Source organism: Nomascus leucogenys, chromosome 21 (genome assembly GCF_006542625.1).
Source record: "Nomascus leucogenys isolate Asia chromosome 21, Asia_NLE_v1, whole genome shotgun sequence".
NCBI lineage: Eukaryota > Metazoa > Chordata > Mammalia > Primates > Hylobatidae > Nomascus > Nomascus leucogenys.
The window spans coordinates 12,938,993-12,956,704 of NC_044401.1; the positions used below are offsets into that span (position 1 = coordinate 12,938,993).

The following is a 17,712-nucleotide window of genomic DNA, read 5'->3' on the forward strand; positions in this document are numbered from 1 at the left end:
AAAAAAGATGCTTACTAATAACATGGAATGATGTCATTGCTGTTTCATGAAACTTTACATGCACACGTACCTCCCACCTTTAGCACCACTTTGTTTGTAATCACTTGAATTGCTGTTCCTACCTAGCAGGTGTAAATTCCTTCGTCCAGAAGGCTTACTCTTCTGAAAAATAGAGATGCATTCCCATTTTGAATCTCATTATAGAAAAGTGATGTCCTGTTTGCATATCTGGGATCTTGGCTTTCCAAATGGTCACTGCCTTTGTAGTAACTGTGAACCTTGTAGCTATCTTGATACTTCCAGTGTATTACGACTTCAGATCCCCTCTCAAATGAAGAAGGGAGAATTATATCTTCATCAAGTCTTCCAATGATGATTTGTTCATTCATAGGAACATAAGTGAAGAAAGCCAAAGGGAATATGCCTACAGTCAAGAGCAGAGAAGTTATAAAGAGAATTAATGATATGTGCTTGTTCAGGATTATACCAGAACTACCCAGAAGAACTTTCCTAGGTTAGCAGCCTGATCATTAATAGACCACATAATCAAAAACACTTGTCTGATTATTAGAAACAAACCATGAAGCTCTGTGTTTGAGTTTTAATTTTAATTGAATATCTGTTTTATGCAATGTAACTGGGAGAACTGGTAACAGCCCAAGGCATAGAAACACTAGTTTGCTGCCCACTTGATCAATAATCTCGTCTCTCTTCCAATCCTGGCCTGGAAATCATGTATGTTAAAAGACTCCTTTTGATTTCATTCCCAGAACACATTCACATTTAACTCCTACTATAGCAATAATAAATTAGTTTATCCAGCTAGCAACAGCCAGCAGGCCCTAAAAGAATGGAATAAACTCAGCTTGACTGGGTAAGAAAATATTTGGAGCACACAGAAGACAATGCTGGGTTCAGGAATCTGATAGGAATATCTGTACACTAGATCTAAATAGGGGAGGACATGAGCAGGAGGAGTCCAAAAGGGAAAGAGAGTCATTCATTTGCTTTGACTTTAAGGCTGCTCTCAGGATATCCTGAGTTGGTCAAAATGTAGGTAAGGAACATCTGGAGATAAATCAGGAAGCCTAATCCCCAATTCTCTTATTTGTTTTGTTTTCTTTTCACTGTCAACTTCACAAGTTAATTTCAAAAAGCAAATGAAATCAACAGAATAAGAGATTTTAGCAAAGAAAATATATGCAGACACTTCCTATCATTGAAGGAGGTAATCTAACTGCTTTGATTTACAAAATATTTTAAGTAGATCTTGTGCCCTGTCTATGGATTCTAAGATATTAGCACTGGAAAGGACCTTATTTTTTGGACAACGGAGTAACTCCTTTGGCTCATGGCCCAGGCCACCCAAGATGGAAGAACTGGGTGCCCAAGTGGCTCTGTCACAGTCTTTATCCTCTACCTTCCCTTCTAGGGCTCTTTCTACCCTACCATGTCCTGCTTCTTTTCCTCAGAGAGACTTAGTTTCTCTGCAGAGAGCTAGAGGGATGTGGCATTATGCTGAAAGAAAGACATGGAAAGATGGGAAAGGAAAAGAGTGATTGTCGATCTCCCTAATTGCTCTGCTAAACCCCTCTAATATTTCACTGGATAATTAAGAATGCCTGTCATAGGACCTAGCAAAGCTGATAATGCCTTCTGTCAAGTGGTAAGTACCAAGCTTACACTTAAAAAAAAAAAATCAATCAATCAAACTTGCCCTTCCAGTGAACTTATTTCTGGTAGCAAATAACAGATTAGAAAAAGTCTTAATCAGAGTGGACAGAAAAAATATATATAATTTTTAGTCTTCATGCAGACTTTCAGCCTGTTCCTTGCTTCTGATTAACTGATGATTTAGGAAAGTTCATGATGCTATGGCTATGGAGGAAATAGCCACTTTGCATTGTGTGCTCATGTTTCTATCTGATAATGCAAATAACTAACACTTGTATTACAAAGAAAATTACCTTGAGATCCACTCAGAGATGTTATGAGAATGAGGAAAAAAGACAGTACTGTCTGTGCCTTCATGTCTTGTTCAGGACATATTAGTCATGCTATCAAAGAGAAGTAAAGTGCACACGTTATGGATTTAAAATGCAAAAGGGAATTGGAAAAGAGTGGTACATTCGTATGAATAATTCTTTTGTAGCCATTAAATATGATATTGTAAAGGATGGTTCAATGGCATGGAAGGAATTTCTTAATAGGTTATAGGAGAAAAATTAGATTACAATACAATTTCTAAATAGCATGGTTCCTTTTTGAAAAGCATACACATTTCTGCTCACAGGATACTGACAAGATATATGACTAAGTATATGAGGATGTTAACTCTGAAGAGCAGGTTTCATATCTGAAGCAGTGACTGCTATTAACAGGTGCTGAAACATGGCTCTTGAATGAATAAAGATTTGGTATATCTGCAACAGTGGTTCTCTGGATAATAGTTTGTTATTTTTAAAGCTTTCTAAACGGACTTATTGCTTTTATGATAGAAAATACTAAAACCGATTTAAATTCAATATTAAGTGCCAGTGGTGTTAACTATGATGTTATTTATAATCACACATAAAGAACAACTAAAACCTGAAAATATATTTTTACATATCCAATACTAGTGCAAGCCATTAAATTCATGGGTTACAAAGCATGTTTCAAAAACTCAAAAAAGTGAGAAAATATAGATGGCAAAACATGTGTACACAAAAAATACAGTTTCAAGCAAGTACAATATAACTGATTTTCCCAGATGATAGGATTAAAGTTAATTTTTACACTGTAAGAAATAGCTTGTTTAAGGAATAGCATACCATTGGTTTTAAAATCTCTGAAAGAAAGTTTTTAAAGGTATCATTTGGTGGCTGGGCATGGTGGTTCACACCTGTAATCCCAGCACTTTGGGAGGCCAAGGCAAGAGGATCGCTTGAGGTCAGGAGTTCAAGACCAGCCTGGCCAACATGGTGAAACCTTGTCTCTACTAAAAATACAAAAATTAGCCGGGTGTGGTGGCATGTGCCTGTAGTCCCAGCTACTCGAGAGGCTGAGACAGGCAAACTGCTTGAACCAGGGAGGTGGAGGTTGCAGTGAGCCGAGATTGCACCACTGCACTCCAGCCTGGGCAAGACAGTGAGACTCTGTCTCAAAAAAGTAACAATAAAATAAAATAAATAAAAAAGATACCATTTAGGAGCTCTACTATTACAAGAATATATTCTGTATTTGTTGTGAGATACGTGATTTAAGAATGACTTAAAACTATTTTAAGAAGTGAAATTAATCATGCAATATACTCACGTAACAAGCCTGCACATGTAACTCCTGCTAAAATAACAATTTTTTTAAAAAAGTAAAATTAGATTCCTTAATCACATCTTATCAAAATAAAACCTGGTAGATTAATAATTTAGAGTTTCATTTTTACATTTTAAAGACTATAAGAAAGTTATTGAAAACACAACCTTAGGAAGAAGGCCTTTTAACATAACTGTACATTTTCTATTATCTCTATAAAAATGAAAAAAGCAACAAAATTTAGAAATACTTTTGCAATATGACAAAGTTATCACTCCAATTGTTTTTATTTCTCTTAGAGCAATAACTAAGATAGCTGGTAAAGTCAAAACTGCTCCAAAATAGTATTAGTTATCAAAATTGAGACCTTTATATTTCTTCCTATGGAAGTATTTGCATGTATAATATATAAAAGGATATCACAATGATTATTTCGGAATAGTAAGATTACAAGTAATCGTTAAACTCATTTTTCTACTATGAAAATATGTAAACATGTAATAATACCTTTTGCCTCTATATGCCATTAAAAAAAACCCTGAAATGTAATTACAGTCTCTTTCCAAGCAAAAATTAACTCAAATTCACCTTGTTTAATGTAACCCTGAAACATTCCATGTCCATTGTCTTACTAGAGGTTCATCTTCCCATTGCCTAGAATGGTTCCAATATTTGCTACCTTCTCTTGAAACTGACATTCCCTTTTCTCATCTCCTTTCCAGATGATGCTCTTACTTCATAATTGTTGTGACTGATTATGACTACTCCCTCATCCTCCTATCACTAACTCAACCAACCCATTAACATCTAGGTGCACTCTTTTGTCTCTCCTTCTGCTCTTATCCAAGGCCAAACCCTTCACTGTACTCTTCATCTCATACCTTTCTGTATTCAAGAAATTTGTCCCGTAAAATGAGTTAGGGAGGATTCCCTCTTTTTCTATTGTTTGTAATCGTTTCAGAAGGAATGGTACCAGCTCCTCTTTGTACCTCTGGTAGAATTTGGCTGTGAATCCATCTGGTCCTGGACTTTTTTTGGTTGGTAGGCTATTAATTACTGCCTCAATTTCAGAACTTGTTATTGGTCTATTCAGGGATTCGACTTCTTCCTGGCTTAGACTTGGGAGAGTGTATGTGTCCAGGAATTTATCCATTTCTTCTAGATTTTCTAGTTTATTTGCATAGAGGTGTTTATAGTATTCTCTGATGGTAGTTTGTATTTCTGTGGGATCAGTGGTGATATCCCCTTTATCATTTTTTATTGTGTCTATTTGATTCTTCTCTCTCTTCTTCTTTATTAGTCTGGCTAGTGGTCTATCTATTTCACTGATTAAAAAAAACAAAACAGCTCCTGGATTCATTGATTTTTTGAAGGGTTTTTCGTTCCTCTATCTCCTTCAGTTCTTCTCTGATCTTAGTTATTTCATGTCTTCTGCTAGCTTTTGTATTTGTTTGCTGTTGCTTCTCTAGTTCTTTTAATTTTGACTTGGAACCAACCCACATGTCCATCAATGATAGACTGGATAAAGAAAATGTGGCACATATACACCATGGAATACTATGCAGCCATGAAAAAGGATGAGTTCATGTCCTTTGCAGGGACATGGATGAAGCTGGAAACCATCATTCTCAGCAAACTATCACAAGATCAGAAAACCAAACACTGCATGTTCTCACTCATAAGTGGGAGTGGAACAATGAGAATACATGGACACAGGGAGGGGAATATCACACACCGGGGCCTGTCAGGGGGTGGGGGGCTAGGGGAGGGATAACGTTAGGATAAATACCTAATGTAGGTGATGGGTTGATGGGTGCAGCAAACCGCCAGGGCACCTGTATACCTATGTAACAAAACTGCGTGTTCTGCACATGTAACCCAGAACTTAAAGTATAATTAAAAAAAAAAAAAGAAATTTGTCTCTGCAATCATATTCCCTTTCTATTACATCATCAGGATCTCTCTCTCTCTCCTGAATCAATTCCATAGGCATAAATGCTCCAATCACCCATCTTAGAAACATGAGAAAAAACAAAAAATTCTCCTCTTACTCTTATCTCTCAGCTCCATTAATTTCTTGAAATAATTGTCTAAATAGCTGTCTTCATTTCCCACTTTACAATGTCCCACCAACTCTCGGCTCTTTTCTGCATGACATGTCATAAACTGCCCTTGTCAGTATTACCAAGAACATCAAAAACAGTGATATTATTTGTCCTCATCTAACTCAACCTCACAGCAGCATTTAATGTAATTGACTGTTACCTGCCTTTGTTAAGAGTCTTCTCTTGGTTTCTGGAACATCATACTCTCCTAGTTTTTCTTTCCTTACTGCTGTTCCTTCTCAGTCCTTTACTGGTTCTCTTCTGCTTGCCCTATTTATGTGGAAATATGGAATGTTACCAGGTTTTCTACTTTCTCTCTATTCTCTCCTTAGGCGAGTTCATCTCATGACTCTGAATATAATCTCTACATCAAGGATTCTCAAACTTACCTACTGGATCAAGGTCATATGTTCAACTATTCTTCTGAACTGTTCATTTAGATTCCCTAAGTTAACATGAGCCATTTCCACCTCATTTCCTTTTCCATTTCTCTATGACCCACCCCAAACACAACAAAACAGCAAAAACTATCCTGTTCTTTCTCCAGTCTTCATCTCAACTAGTACCAAATTCTTCCAGTTGTTTGGGCCAGAAACTTAGAAATCAATATTGACTCTTCCATTCTCTCATGCTCCATATCTAATCTATTAACCAGTCTTTTTGTTGTTGTTAATGAATTAGATAAACTCCATTATTTGTCTACTCTCCAACTCTACTATTACCATCCTGCTCCAAAGCCACTATCCCTTCTTACCTGGATATCTGTAAATAAGCATTTGGCTGCTTACCCTTTTCCTACTGTTGTCTCCTTCCAATCCACTGTCAATACAGCAGTCAGGAGTCATATTTTTTAAAAAGGAAGTCATTCTATAATATTCTCCTAATTAAATCCCTCCAGTGGCTTCCCACCACACCTAGAGTAAGATCCAAATTCTTAACCCTAGCATCCCAAGCCTTGAATCCTCCACTCCTGGTCCTGTCTGTCCCCCTATCCTTTCCCACAGCAGCCCACAAAATACATTCCTGGAGACTTGTGAACACAAGTGCTGCAATTCAAGGGTCAGCATGAGCATGAGCCAAAAATTGTGTCTCTGAGGACTATTTAATTCATGTTTTGAATAAAGTGAGAAATTACAGTAACCCATTTATCATCTAAGATAAAGTATTATGAATAAAAAAAAGCCCAACCTCTTCTACATAAAGGCTTGATTTAGTGCTGTTGAAATAATTTCAGCGTTCAGCTAAGTGAGGCAGTTAATGAGTATTTGGCCCTATTTTTATGCCTAGGTTTTATTTTTAGACATTTATTTTTTTCCCCAAAAGCAGCAGAAGGCTTCCACCTTAGATTATACTGAAGTTACCCAAGTTGCAATCAGCACCCTTACAAAAGGGCTCAAATGTGAGAAGCATCTTGTTCTGGTACTTTTGGCTGGATTCCAGATGTGAGGGAGAAAGGCAGAGAGAGGCAGCCTCTGCAATAGAATATGGCAAAAAAGAAATCCATATGCTAAGACTAATCAGACAGAAGAGAAAATTGAGGCCATTTCTACAACATAAAATAGCAAAAACAGAACAGCTCCCCCATACCCATCTTAATAGCTCCAGACTAAATTGACCACAGCCATCAGTACTAATTGTGGCAATGATGATGCAAACATCACTTGCGGTTGGGACAGATTCTCTAGCCTGCACATTAGTAACACTCAATACTATTTCACAATGTATGTGTACTTCACAACATCATGTTGTACACGATAAAAACATATAATGTTATCTGTCAATTTATTTTTTAAAAGACTAGTCCTGGCCTCATAACTGCTGGTCTCAATCTGACCAGAGCCACAGAACAGGTCACTTCTCTTTTTTGAAAAAGAAGAATGTTTTGCATCACTCTCATCATTATGCCAGTTCATGAATGTTCTGCATTCCTTTGAGGAAAAGCAGCTTCTAGGGTGCTACATTCTCCTCTGCATTGTTTTTACTTTCTGTGCCTCACCACAGTGCTCATGACACCGAGCTAGTTTGTAAAAGACGTCTTAACAAAGGAAAACTCTTTGTAGCATCCTGGGGATGTTCCTTAGCATTCACTTAGATTTTAATAGGATTGACTGTTTAGACAGAAAAAGAACAAAAGAACAATTTCAGGATTACCCTCTCTTTACTCAAAATATCTCTCCTGATGTTTTACAGTGAAATCCCACCATTTATAGGATGTATACATGTACTGAAACTTTGATCTCTAGGAGTGCTGTCTTTGCCTTCGGTTCTGTTTTGGTGTGTTTTTATTTTTGATTTTGGAAATCAAGCTAAGATTATGTGCTAACATGTTTTGGGGGAGGTGAGGAGGTGCAATCGCAGGGCAGGAAGAGTGAGGGAAAAGGGGAAGTGAAACAAGGAAGAATGGAAAGCAGATACTAGGTGGTGCTTGCTTTGCCAGCCACAGATTCAGAATGGAAAATAGAGCCACCTGCTCAGTCACAAGGGACAATCTCTAGACACGCTCTACAGAACCACAGCAGCTCAAAACAATCCGTTAGAGGAAGAGAGCAAAAAGGAATTTATCTCTAAGTTGCCCCCCACTGGTTAAAGTTTCCCCCATGGGCATTAGCTCCTATGCTGTTCCTGGTTGTGCCTATGGCCCCTTGGGAAAAGCACTATGAAAGCCAAATGCCATGCCTTACTGTATGGCATTTTAACTGTATGACGCTTTGTGTTTGAGTCTGGAAACGGGAAAGGTGAAACCGCAGTCTGTGTGTTTCATGTCTGGACTCTGCAACTGCTGCACTTCCCATGGTAGAAGGCATAATGGAGGACATGTTGAAGTTGGCTTTCCCAGAGGAGACCGGTCAGCTGGTGACATTTGGAAATTGGGGCTGGTCTCTTTTTGTCTAACCAGTTGAGGGCCCAAGAGACAAGAGAAACCCAGAAAATTTAGGGAGGCTTATAAATTGGGTCCAATAAAAGTAGGTATTTTAAAAATACCACACATTTACTATCTGACATTCTGTGAATTTGCAGTTAATCACCTACACAGATCCCCTTTTACTGCTTTTATCAATTTAGTTTTCACGCACGTGTTGCTTAGCTGCTGCTACCTGCTCACATAACTTCAACTTTCTTTGGAGGACTGTACTTGGATGATGGAAGCTGCAGTTCTCAGCTTATGTTGCTTTGCAACTCCCTGCCCCAGTGGTGGCTTCAAGGCAAGAAACATCCTGTAGCCCAGAGCTCCCTTGGGTTCAGACTGAGCCTTCACCTGAAGCCACACTTTTTCTTAGGGTCTTTCTCTGTGTCATCCTGCTTCTCACTCTTCCTTAAGCTTTCGTACAGTTAATGAGAACACTCCTCTCTTTACTTGCCCTCAATTCCCCATCTCAGGAGGGGTTGGTTCCCCGGAAGCAGAGCCCAGGATGAAGCACTTGAACAGGAATCCACATTACACAAGGGGGTCCAGGGAACTACTCATGCTTCCAGGGATCATTTTCCAGCTCAGCCTTCAATCATGAAATGTTTCTTCTTGTCAAATGGGTAGATAATATAATCCTCCTTAATAGCTCTCTATATCAGAAAGAATATACCTAGACAGAGTGGGGTTTTGTTGTTGTTGTTTAGCAAGAATGCTGCAAAGCCAAGAAAACAGACAAAAGAAATTGCCGGGGTTAACACGGCAGACAGCAGGCATTTTGTCGAATACATCAAGGTAGTGAGCAATTGAACAAAACTCCATTAAATAAAGTTAGTGTTGAACATGTGCACATGTAAGGTCAAGGACTTCTTAGTCACCTTTTTCTCTGTAAAATATATTGCTAGATGCCCATGGCACACCAAGTGCTTCTGGAAAGCCAGTGCACTCTTTCTGTACACTTCTACCCCCTGCAGTTCAGTGAGTTATCATCAAATAATTTAACAAAATGTTATGTTAATTGATTAAATGGGAGGACAAGACCAAACCTGGTATATCTTCAATGACTAATTGAATAGGATGAATGCTTTGGAAAAGCTAAATAAAAGCAAGTCACAAAAAAGATGAAAAAAAATCAGTTATTGTATTAGGTGTGGGAGAGACAATGGCAAAAGATTCAAAGCCAATTGTAAGAGCCTAGGAGGAACTGGACTTTTTTGTACATATTTGAATGGAAAGGTCTCTGGCCATTTTTAAGAAACAAAAACTGGAAATATTGAATAATGCATTATTGATTTAGCTTGTTCTATGGATACAGAAAAAAAAAAAAAATCAAACAGTGGCGCCATACTCAGGACAAGGCTTTGACTCTGTTTTTCTCAAAAGACTAGAAAATGAGTGGACTTTTATGTTTAGGTTTAAAACATTCAAAATGTATAATTTGAATAACTTTTTCTTAGCTAGACTAACTAGTTTTTAACTAGACACATCTGATTATGTCAGATGTAAGGACTTCCATTGAAGTAATGAAAGCTCTACAATGATACGGTGAACTCTCAACACAGATAATCTGGGACCAAGTTTCTATAACATTGAGGAGGATCAACAGTCTGTGGGGTCAAAACATCTGGACTAACTGAATTACGAAGCTGGAAATTTCTTTTCCAATGTCGATTTAAGTTTATCGCCTATGCCTGATATCAGAATTCCATCCTATGCTGGTTATAGCTGTTACATTTAAATACATCTATTGTGTGGTAAGTGATATATCCAGCAATCGTCATTCCCCAGTGTGAGATTAATCATTCCCACTCAATCCCTTTGTCATCTTTTGAAACCCTGAAATAAAGAACGCCTACTTGTATCTACATATCAAGGTGCTGGGGCGGGTGACCTGTAACTGAATATCAGAATCAAGGAATTGGTATGAAGAATAGGCAAATCCAATCTTTATAAGACTTACTCCTACCTGCATAGACTGCTTAGAGCTTTTATTAAGTGATACTTTCAAATAGACTGCTTTCTTTTTTTTTTTTTTTTTTTTTGAGACGGAGTCCTTCTTTGTCCCCCAGGCTGGAGTGCAGTGGTGCGATCTCGGCTCACTGCAAGCCTGCAAGCTCCGCCTCCCAGGTTCATGCCATTCTCCTGCCTCAGCCTCCTGAGTAGCTGGGACTACAGGCGCCCACCAACACGCCCAGCTAATCTTTTGTATTTTTTTAGTAGAGATGGGGTTTCACTGTGTTAGCCAGGATGGTCTCGATCTCCTGACCTCATGATCCGCCCGCCTCGGCCTCCCAAAGTGCTGGGATTAGAGGCTTGAGCCACTGCGCCTGGTCTCAAATAGACTGCTTTCTATCAAGTACTTGTGCCTATGTACATCTGAATTAGTGGCTATCAGTCCTCAGAATTTAAAGCGGTTGCTAACCTGACTAGCTAGTGCACAAGAAAAGAAAATCTCCTGGCCTAGTTCTGTGTATGCAGTTCAGTGAGTCATTTCCTAAGTACAGTGGTTATCATGTTGGCTTTGTACCAGTGAGTTTTTGGTGCTCAGAGTCAATTCTTCCAAATAACTTTGGTTTGTAAAGCTTCATTGCTTCAGAAGCCTTGTCTTCTACTCATAATCCATACCTAAATTAGAGCCAGGAAAGGTTCAAGTTCTGAGAAACAAGAGAAAATAAAATGCCCTCAACTTATCTTGACCTCCTAGGAAACAGGGCTAGGTCATTCTTTGTATGGTACCCCACACTGTCATCCAGAAAGTTTTAACATCTTTCCTGCCATTAAAAATATATGATTTCAGCATCACCTATGGGTCACAAACTGTACCGGGATGAGTCAGTCCCTAATCTCAGAAAGCTCCATCTGGCACCAAAAGATAGGTGAATTACATAAACAAATCATAATACAGAGATGCAGGCAGAAAGAAGGGCTCCCACCAGGTGCTGTGGAAGGAAACAGGAAAGACGCTTGAGATTGGAAGGGGCAGGGTGTTAAGGAAGACCTCTCAAAGCATTAGGTTTGAGGGACAAAGAGACACTGGCCTATAAGGAAGAGTAGAAGGTTATTCTGGACAGACAATAGAACAAAGATGCAGCAGCAAGAGAGAACATAAATTCTATATGATGATAATAATACCCAGCAGTCCACACGGAAGAGAAAATGCTGGAAAGATGTCCCAGGGGTAGAGCATGACCATTATTTTAAGCCACACTAGAAAGCTAATGATGAAGTCAGATTGTGTTTTAGAAAGATCACACCAGTGGGATTACAGTGGTTAAGTAAAAGGAGCCAGGCCAGGCGCAGTGGCTCACGCCTGTAATCCCAGCACTTTGGGAGGCAGAGGTGGGTGGATCATCTGAGGTCAGGAGTTCAAGGCCAGCCTGGCCAACATGGGGAAACCCTGTCTCTACTAAAAATACAAAAAATAAGCCAGGCATTGTGGTAGGCACCTGTAATCCCAGCTACTCAGGAGGCTAAGGCAGGAGAATCACTTAAACCTGGGAGTCAGAGGTTGCAGTAAGCTGAGAGCGCGCCGTTGTACTCCAGCCTGGGTGACAAGAGTAAAATTCCAACTCAAAAAAAAAAAAGAAAAAGAAAAAAAAGGAGCCAGCCGATAAGCATCAACTAGCTAAATGTAATAGAATACCATTAAAAGAAGACTTTAGTAGGATATGATTAAATTTGGAAGGACACCGTGACAGACACCAGTACCATTTCCCTCCTTCCTTGCTAACAACTCCTCTATCAAGCTGTTTTGCAAGATGCGACTGCCTCTATTGAAAAGAACTGACAAATTGTTCAGAAAGGCAAATGAGATGAGCATGTCTGGCTTGGGATGGAAGTGAGAGCCTCTAAATTGGATGTAAGAGCAGAACATAATGGCAAACCCCATCCCTCTACTTTCAGAGCATTGATGTGATGTCTGGAGCTGGAGCTGCCATCTTACAGTTGTGAGGAAACAAGTAGGAGGATTAAGAAGTCACAGTAACAAGGATGACAGAGCAGATGGATGGAAAGAAGCTGGGTTTGTGATGACACTGTTGAGTCTCTGCTCCTGTCTGTGCTGAGTCCTCTACCTCTAGTCTTCCTGCTAATTAAGTAATACATTTAAACTACTGTGAGTTGGATTTTCAAATGTCTCCAATCATTCGAAAGTAACACATAATGAAGATAATTAATTAAGAAAACTAAGGGATGAAGAGCTACTGACACAAGAACTGGGCTCTGTTTTTTCATTTGTTTAAATAAATAAATCAATGAAAAACAAATGTCTCCTTTCACAACAAAATGTTGAAAGAAGATGTGTTATATTTTAACAGAGTAATGTAAAATGTAAGAGACACACATTTGCTTAGTAATGGTAGCAAAAACACTTTTAATCTTGAAGCTAAAACAAACGTTAGTTATGAGCCATTAGAAGTTTGTAGTAAGTTTAATGTGCCTTATGGTTTTTATAGGAGTTTTCTGACAGAAAAACCACCTTAACTTAAAAATTCCTATTTATTTTTATGTCAACATTAAAAGGAAAATACTGACTATTAACTGAAGCATTATCTTGCAAATGTGGGAATTTTCTTTTATACAAGAAAAGAGTTTGAGGCTGGGCGTGGTGGCTCATCCCTGTAATCCCAGCACTTTGGGAGGCCCAGGTGGGTGGATCACCTGAGGTCAGCAGTTCGAAACCAGCCTGGCCAACATGGTGAAACTCCTTCTCTACTAAAAATACAAAAATTAGCCAGGCATGGTGGCGAGCACCTGTAATCTCAGCTACTCAGGAGTCTGAGGCATGAGAATTGCTTGAACCTGGGAGGCGGAGGTTGCAGTGAGCCAAGATTGCACCACTGCACTCCAGCCTGGGCAACAGAGCAAGACTCCATCTCAAAAATGAAAAAGGAAAGAAAGAAAGAAAGAAAAGAAAGAAAGAAAGAAAGGAAGGAAGAAAGAAAGGAAAGAGAAAGAAAGAAAAAAGAAAAGAGTTTGGCTAGCTATTTTACTCTCCAGGACCCCTGTTTCTTTATTTCTTTCAAAGAAACAAAATAAAGAGTAAATCCTTGTTTTCAAGAGACCTTTAAAAATGAGGCTATAAGGTAATAAAATAACTTCAGAGTGTATAGCTGGGACTTAAATATTTGTAGGAAAAATGAATTTGACATCTTATGACATAACTCTATGTATTTCAATGCCTTAATTTTATAAATTCAACACTAAAGTTAAGACTAAGGAAGGGACAATATAAAAGCTTTAATTTGGTATATAGACTTTCAAATGCAGAGAACTTGAGTTTGATGCATTTGAACGGATGGGTATGTTGGTCTGTTTATATAAATCAAGCTGCCCAGATATACCAGGTAGGTCAACCTTTGTTCAGTTCTATTTGTTTCTATAACTAGAAATTCTCCAGCAAAGTTTTCTGAGTTTAGTAGACTGGCGAATTTAGGTGGGAGAGGGAGCATGTGTAACCAATGCTGAGCAATTTATAGAATAAGAAGATTTCTTTAAGTGGGGCATCTTTACCCATGCCCCCATCTGCTCAGGCAGTAAGATCCAGGCCCAGCATGAGTCACTAGAGAATGAGTCTCCTTACATTGGCTTCCAATCTCTTACTGTCTAAAGATCAGCTACCACCTTCTTTGAGAAATAGAAATTCTGTCATCTACACTCCTCCCTATTTAACCCATCTCTGGCAATTCCTCCTTGCCTCAATTCTCTCCCTTCCTATCTTTCCCTAAACCTTAGCCCTCCTCCTAATCCGCCTGGCCCTTCACCGATGGGCTCTTCCCCAGGCTCCCACACACTGAGTAACATTACTTGACCCTGTTGTCCTCTCTAGTTATGATCCTAATTCCCATCTACCTTTACCGTCCAAGTCTTATTTGGGGCCACATCTGTTGCCACTCCTCACTCCATGCTCACTATTTAAAGTCTTTTGAACCAGATTTTTCTTTCTTACCAATCCTGAAACTATTTTTGAAAGGCACCAAGTGATACACCTGACAAATCAAAGACATCTTTAAACCAAATGAGAGAGGTCCAGCCACTCTTCCCTGGCCAACTAATGGAGTGTTCTTTTGTACTTGTGGTAAGTTTGGCAGGAGGAATTGTCAGATCAGAGGAGCAGATCACGTAAGTAAAAACAGATGGAAGAAAGAATCAATGAACAGTGTTTACTAGGAGATTTTATCTGCTAAAAGAAAAATCAATAATCTTCTTTTTTCTCTTGCATCTTATTAACCCTTTTGGTAGTATTAATGCTAACCTTTCAGTATTACTAAACATATACTAATATATACGTTACATTTATATATATATGTATTGTATGCTCTATACTAATATAGCATATAGTAATACACCATAATTCTAGGCACAATCACATCAAGTATTATAATTTCCATTTTATAGATGAAGACATTGAGGTTCAGAGAGGTTAAGTAACTTGCTCAAGCTTACAATTGACAAACAGCAAAGTCAAGACTAAATTAAGTTGGGCTTATGACTTTGAGGCCTTCTACTAACCACCCTACTGTGAAATCTCACAGGTCACATCACCACCCCAAGGTGATTCCCCTGAGAACTAACTATGGAGAAGCTGATAGTTTATTTCAGTGTAGATTTAATCTTTTTGTGAATCTTGACCTTTTTGTGAGTCTTATCCCTGGTTCCAAAAAGTTATTTTCTCTCAGCAAGTGGTTGATAGTGATTGTAAAACTGTGTATGGTTTTATAGTCATAACTACTGTTAGACCTGTATCACATCAGTAGTGCAACAACTCCAAAATTGTCTGTCTGCTTTCAGTTGCTCAGCTTTCCTGTGGCAAACAGGCATTCCATTAATTATTAATAGTATCCTCTTTTACTTTCAAGTGTCCCAGTTTGAATGATAAATTATATGATCAAGCTACTGATGTACCATTGCCATCTTAGTCTCCTGAAAACATTGATTTGAATATGTAATCCATCTGCCCAAAATGCAAGAGCTCTTGCTAAGTGTGTAGGGGACATTTATGCATGCCCAGAAATCCTGCCTCCGGGACAAGTCTCCCTCCCTATTTTATCTCATTCTGGAGGGATTATTAACCACTGTTGATCACAATGGTCTGCTCTACCACTCTAAGGATAGGCTAAATAATCCAGCTGTGAATAATCATGGCAACCTGTCCAAGGTGGGAGGGGGACATGTGATCCAAGAAGGGCCAGAGTACTACTGCAAATTAAACAAGGGCTCTTTCTGCCAGGCTTGTAGATAGAAAGCATATTTTTGGAACTGCTGGCAGCAATAATTCCTGCCACACAAAGAGAACTTCAACAGAAAGAAATCAATCAATGATGAGAAGTGAACAGGAAGGCTGAGGGTAGGTGCTTGATGGTAAGCAGTCAAGTGCACCAGAGCACATGAGTGCCCCCAACAAGCATGTCCTCATGACTTGGTTCCCACGCTTCTTACTTCAATTCTATAAACTACCCCAGTAACCTTCCATTCTATGTAATGCTAATAACATCCCTCTGCTTAAGCTTATTTGAAATTTGTTTCTATAACTTGCCCATAAAAGTGTACTGAGACCTCATATCCCCTAAAATTTCACCTTCAATAATACTCAAATATATGAAATATATTTTTAATTTTATTTTTATTATACTTTAAGTTTTAGGGTACATGTGCACAATGTGCAGGTTACATATGTATACATGTGCCGTGTTGGTTTGCTGCACCCCTTAACTCGTCATTTAACATTAGGTATATCTCCTAGTGCTATCCCTCCCCCCTCCTCCCACCCCACAACAGTCCCCAGTGTGTGATGTTCCCCTTCCTGCATCCATGTGTTCTCATTGTTCAATTCTCACCTATGAGTGAGAACATGCGGTGTTTGGTTTTTTGTCCTTGAGATAGTTTGCTGAGAATGATGGTTTCCAGTTTCATCCACGTCCCTACAAAGGACATGAACTCATCATTTTTTATGGCTGCATAGTATACCATGGTGTATATGTGCCACATTTTCTTAATCCAGTCTATCGTTGTTGGACATTTAGGTTGGTTCCAAGTCTTTGCTATTGTGAATAGTGTCACTATAAATATACATGTGCATGTGTCTTTATAGCAGCATGATTTATAATCCCTTGGGTATATACCTAGTAATGGGATGGCTGGGTCAAATGGTATTTCTAGTTCTAGATCCCAGAGGAATTGCCACACTGACTTCCACAATGGTTGAACTAGTTTACAGTCCCTGCAACAGTGTAAAAGTGTTCCTATTTGTCCACATCCTCTCCAGCACCTGTTGTTTCCTGACTTTTGAATGATGGCCATTCTAACTGGTGTGAGATGGTATCTCATTGTGGTTTTGATTTGCATTTCTCTGATGGCCAGTGATGATGAGCATTTTTTCATGTGTTTTTTGGCTGCATAAATGTCTTCTTTTGAGAAGTGTCTGTTCATATCCTTTGCCCATTTTTTGATGGGGTTGTTTGTTTTTTTCTTGTAAATTTGTTTGAGTTCATTGAAGATTCTGGATATTAACCCTTTGTCAGATGAGTAGGTTGCAAAAATTTTCTCCCATTCTGTAGGTTGCCTGTTCACTCTGATGGTAGTTTCTTTTGCTGTGCAGAAGCTCTTTAGTTTAATTAGATCCCACTTGTCAATTTTGGCTTTTGTTGCCATTGCTTTTGGTGTTTTAGACATGAAGTCCTTGCCCATGCCTATGTCCTGAATGGTATTGCCTAGGTTTTCTTTGAGGGTTTTTATGGTTTTAGGTCTAACATTTAAGTCTTTAATCCCTCTTGAATTAATTTTTGTATAAGGTGTCAGGAAGGGATCCAGTTTCAGCTTTCTACATATGGCTAGCCCGTTTTCCCAGCACCATTTATTAAATAGGGAATCCTTTCCCCATTGCTTGTTTTTGTCAGGTTTGTCAATGATCAGATAGTTGTAGATATGCAGTATTATTTCTGAGGGCTCTGTTCTGTTCCATTGGTCTATATCTCTGTTTTGGTATCAGTACCATGCTGTTTTGGTTACTGTAGCCTTGTTGTATAGTTTGAAGTCAGGTAGCGTGATGCCTCCAGCTTTGTTCTTTTGGGTTAGGATTGACTTGGTGATGCGGGCTCTTTTTTGGTTCCATATGAATTTTAAAGTAGTTTTTTTCCAATTCTGTGAAGAAAGTCATTGGTAGCTCGATGGGGATGGCATTGAATCTATAAATTACCTTGGGCATTATGGCCATTTTCATGATATTGATTCTTCCTATCCATGAGCACGGAATCTTCTTCCATTTGTTTGTATCCTCTTTTATTTCATTGAGCAGTGGTTTGTAGTTCTCCTTGAAGAGGTCCTTCACATCCCTTGTAGGTTGGATTCCTAGGTATTTTATTCTCTTTGAAGCAATTGTGAATGGGAGTTCACTCATGATTTGGCACTCTG

At 38.8% G+C, this 17,712-nt stretch overlaps 1 protein-coding gene across 3 annotated transcripts in view; it reads right to left on the reverse strand.

Annotated features, from left to right (window-relative positions):
* Positions 1–17,712, reverse strand: part of HHLA2 (HERV-H LTR-associating 2) — an 88,798-nt gene that overhangs the window by 18,594 nt on the left and 52,492 nt on the right. For all 3 annotated transcript variants that reach the window (XR_004027536.1, XM_030801690.1, XM_030801689.1), the window contains 2 exons: positions 1,968–2,057; positions 71–424 (listed from right to left, as the gene is read on the reverse strand). The gene's annotated coding sequence lies outside the window, so the exon portion shown is untranslated. Of the gene's footprint in view, positions 1–70; positions 425–1,967; positions 2,058–17,712 lie in introns of those variants that run through there.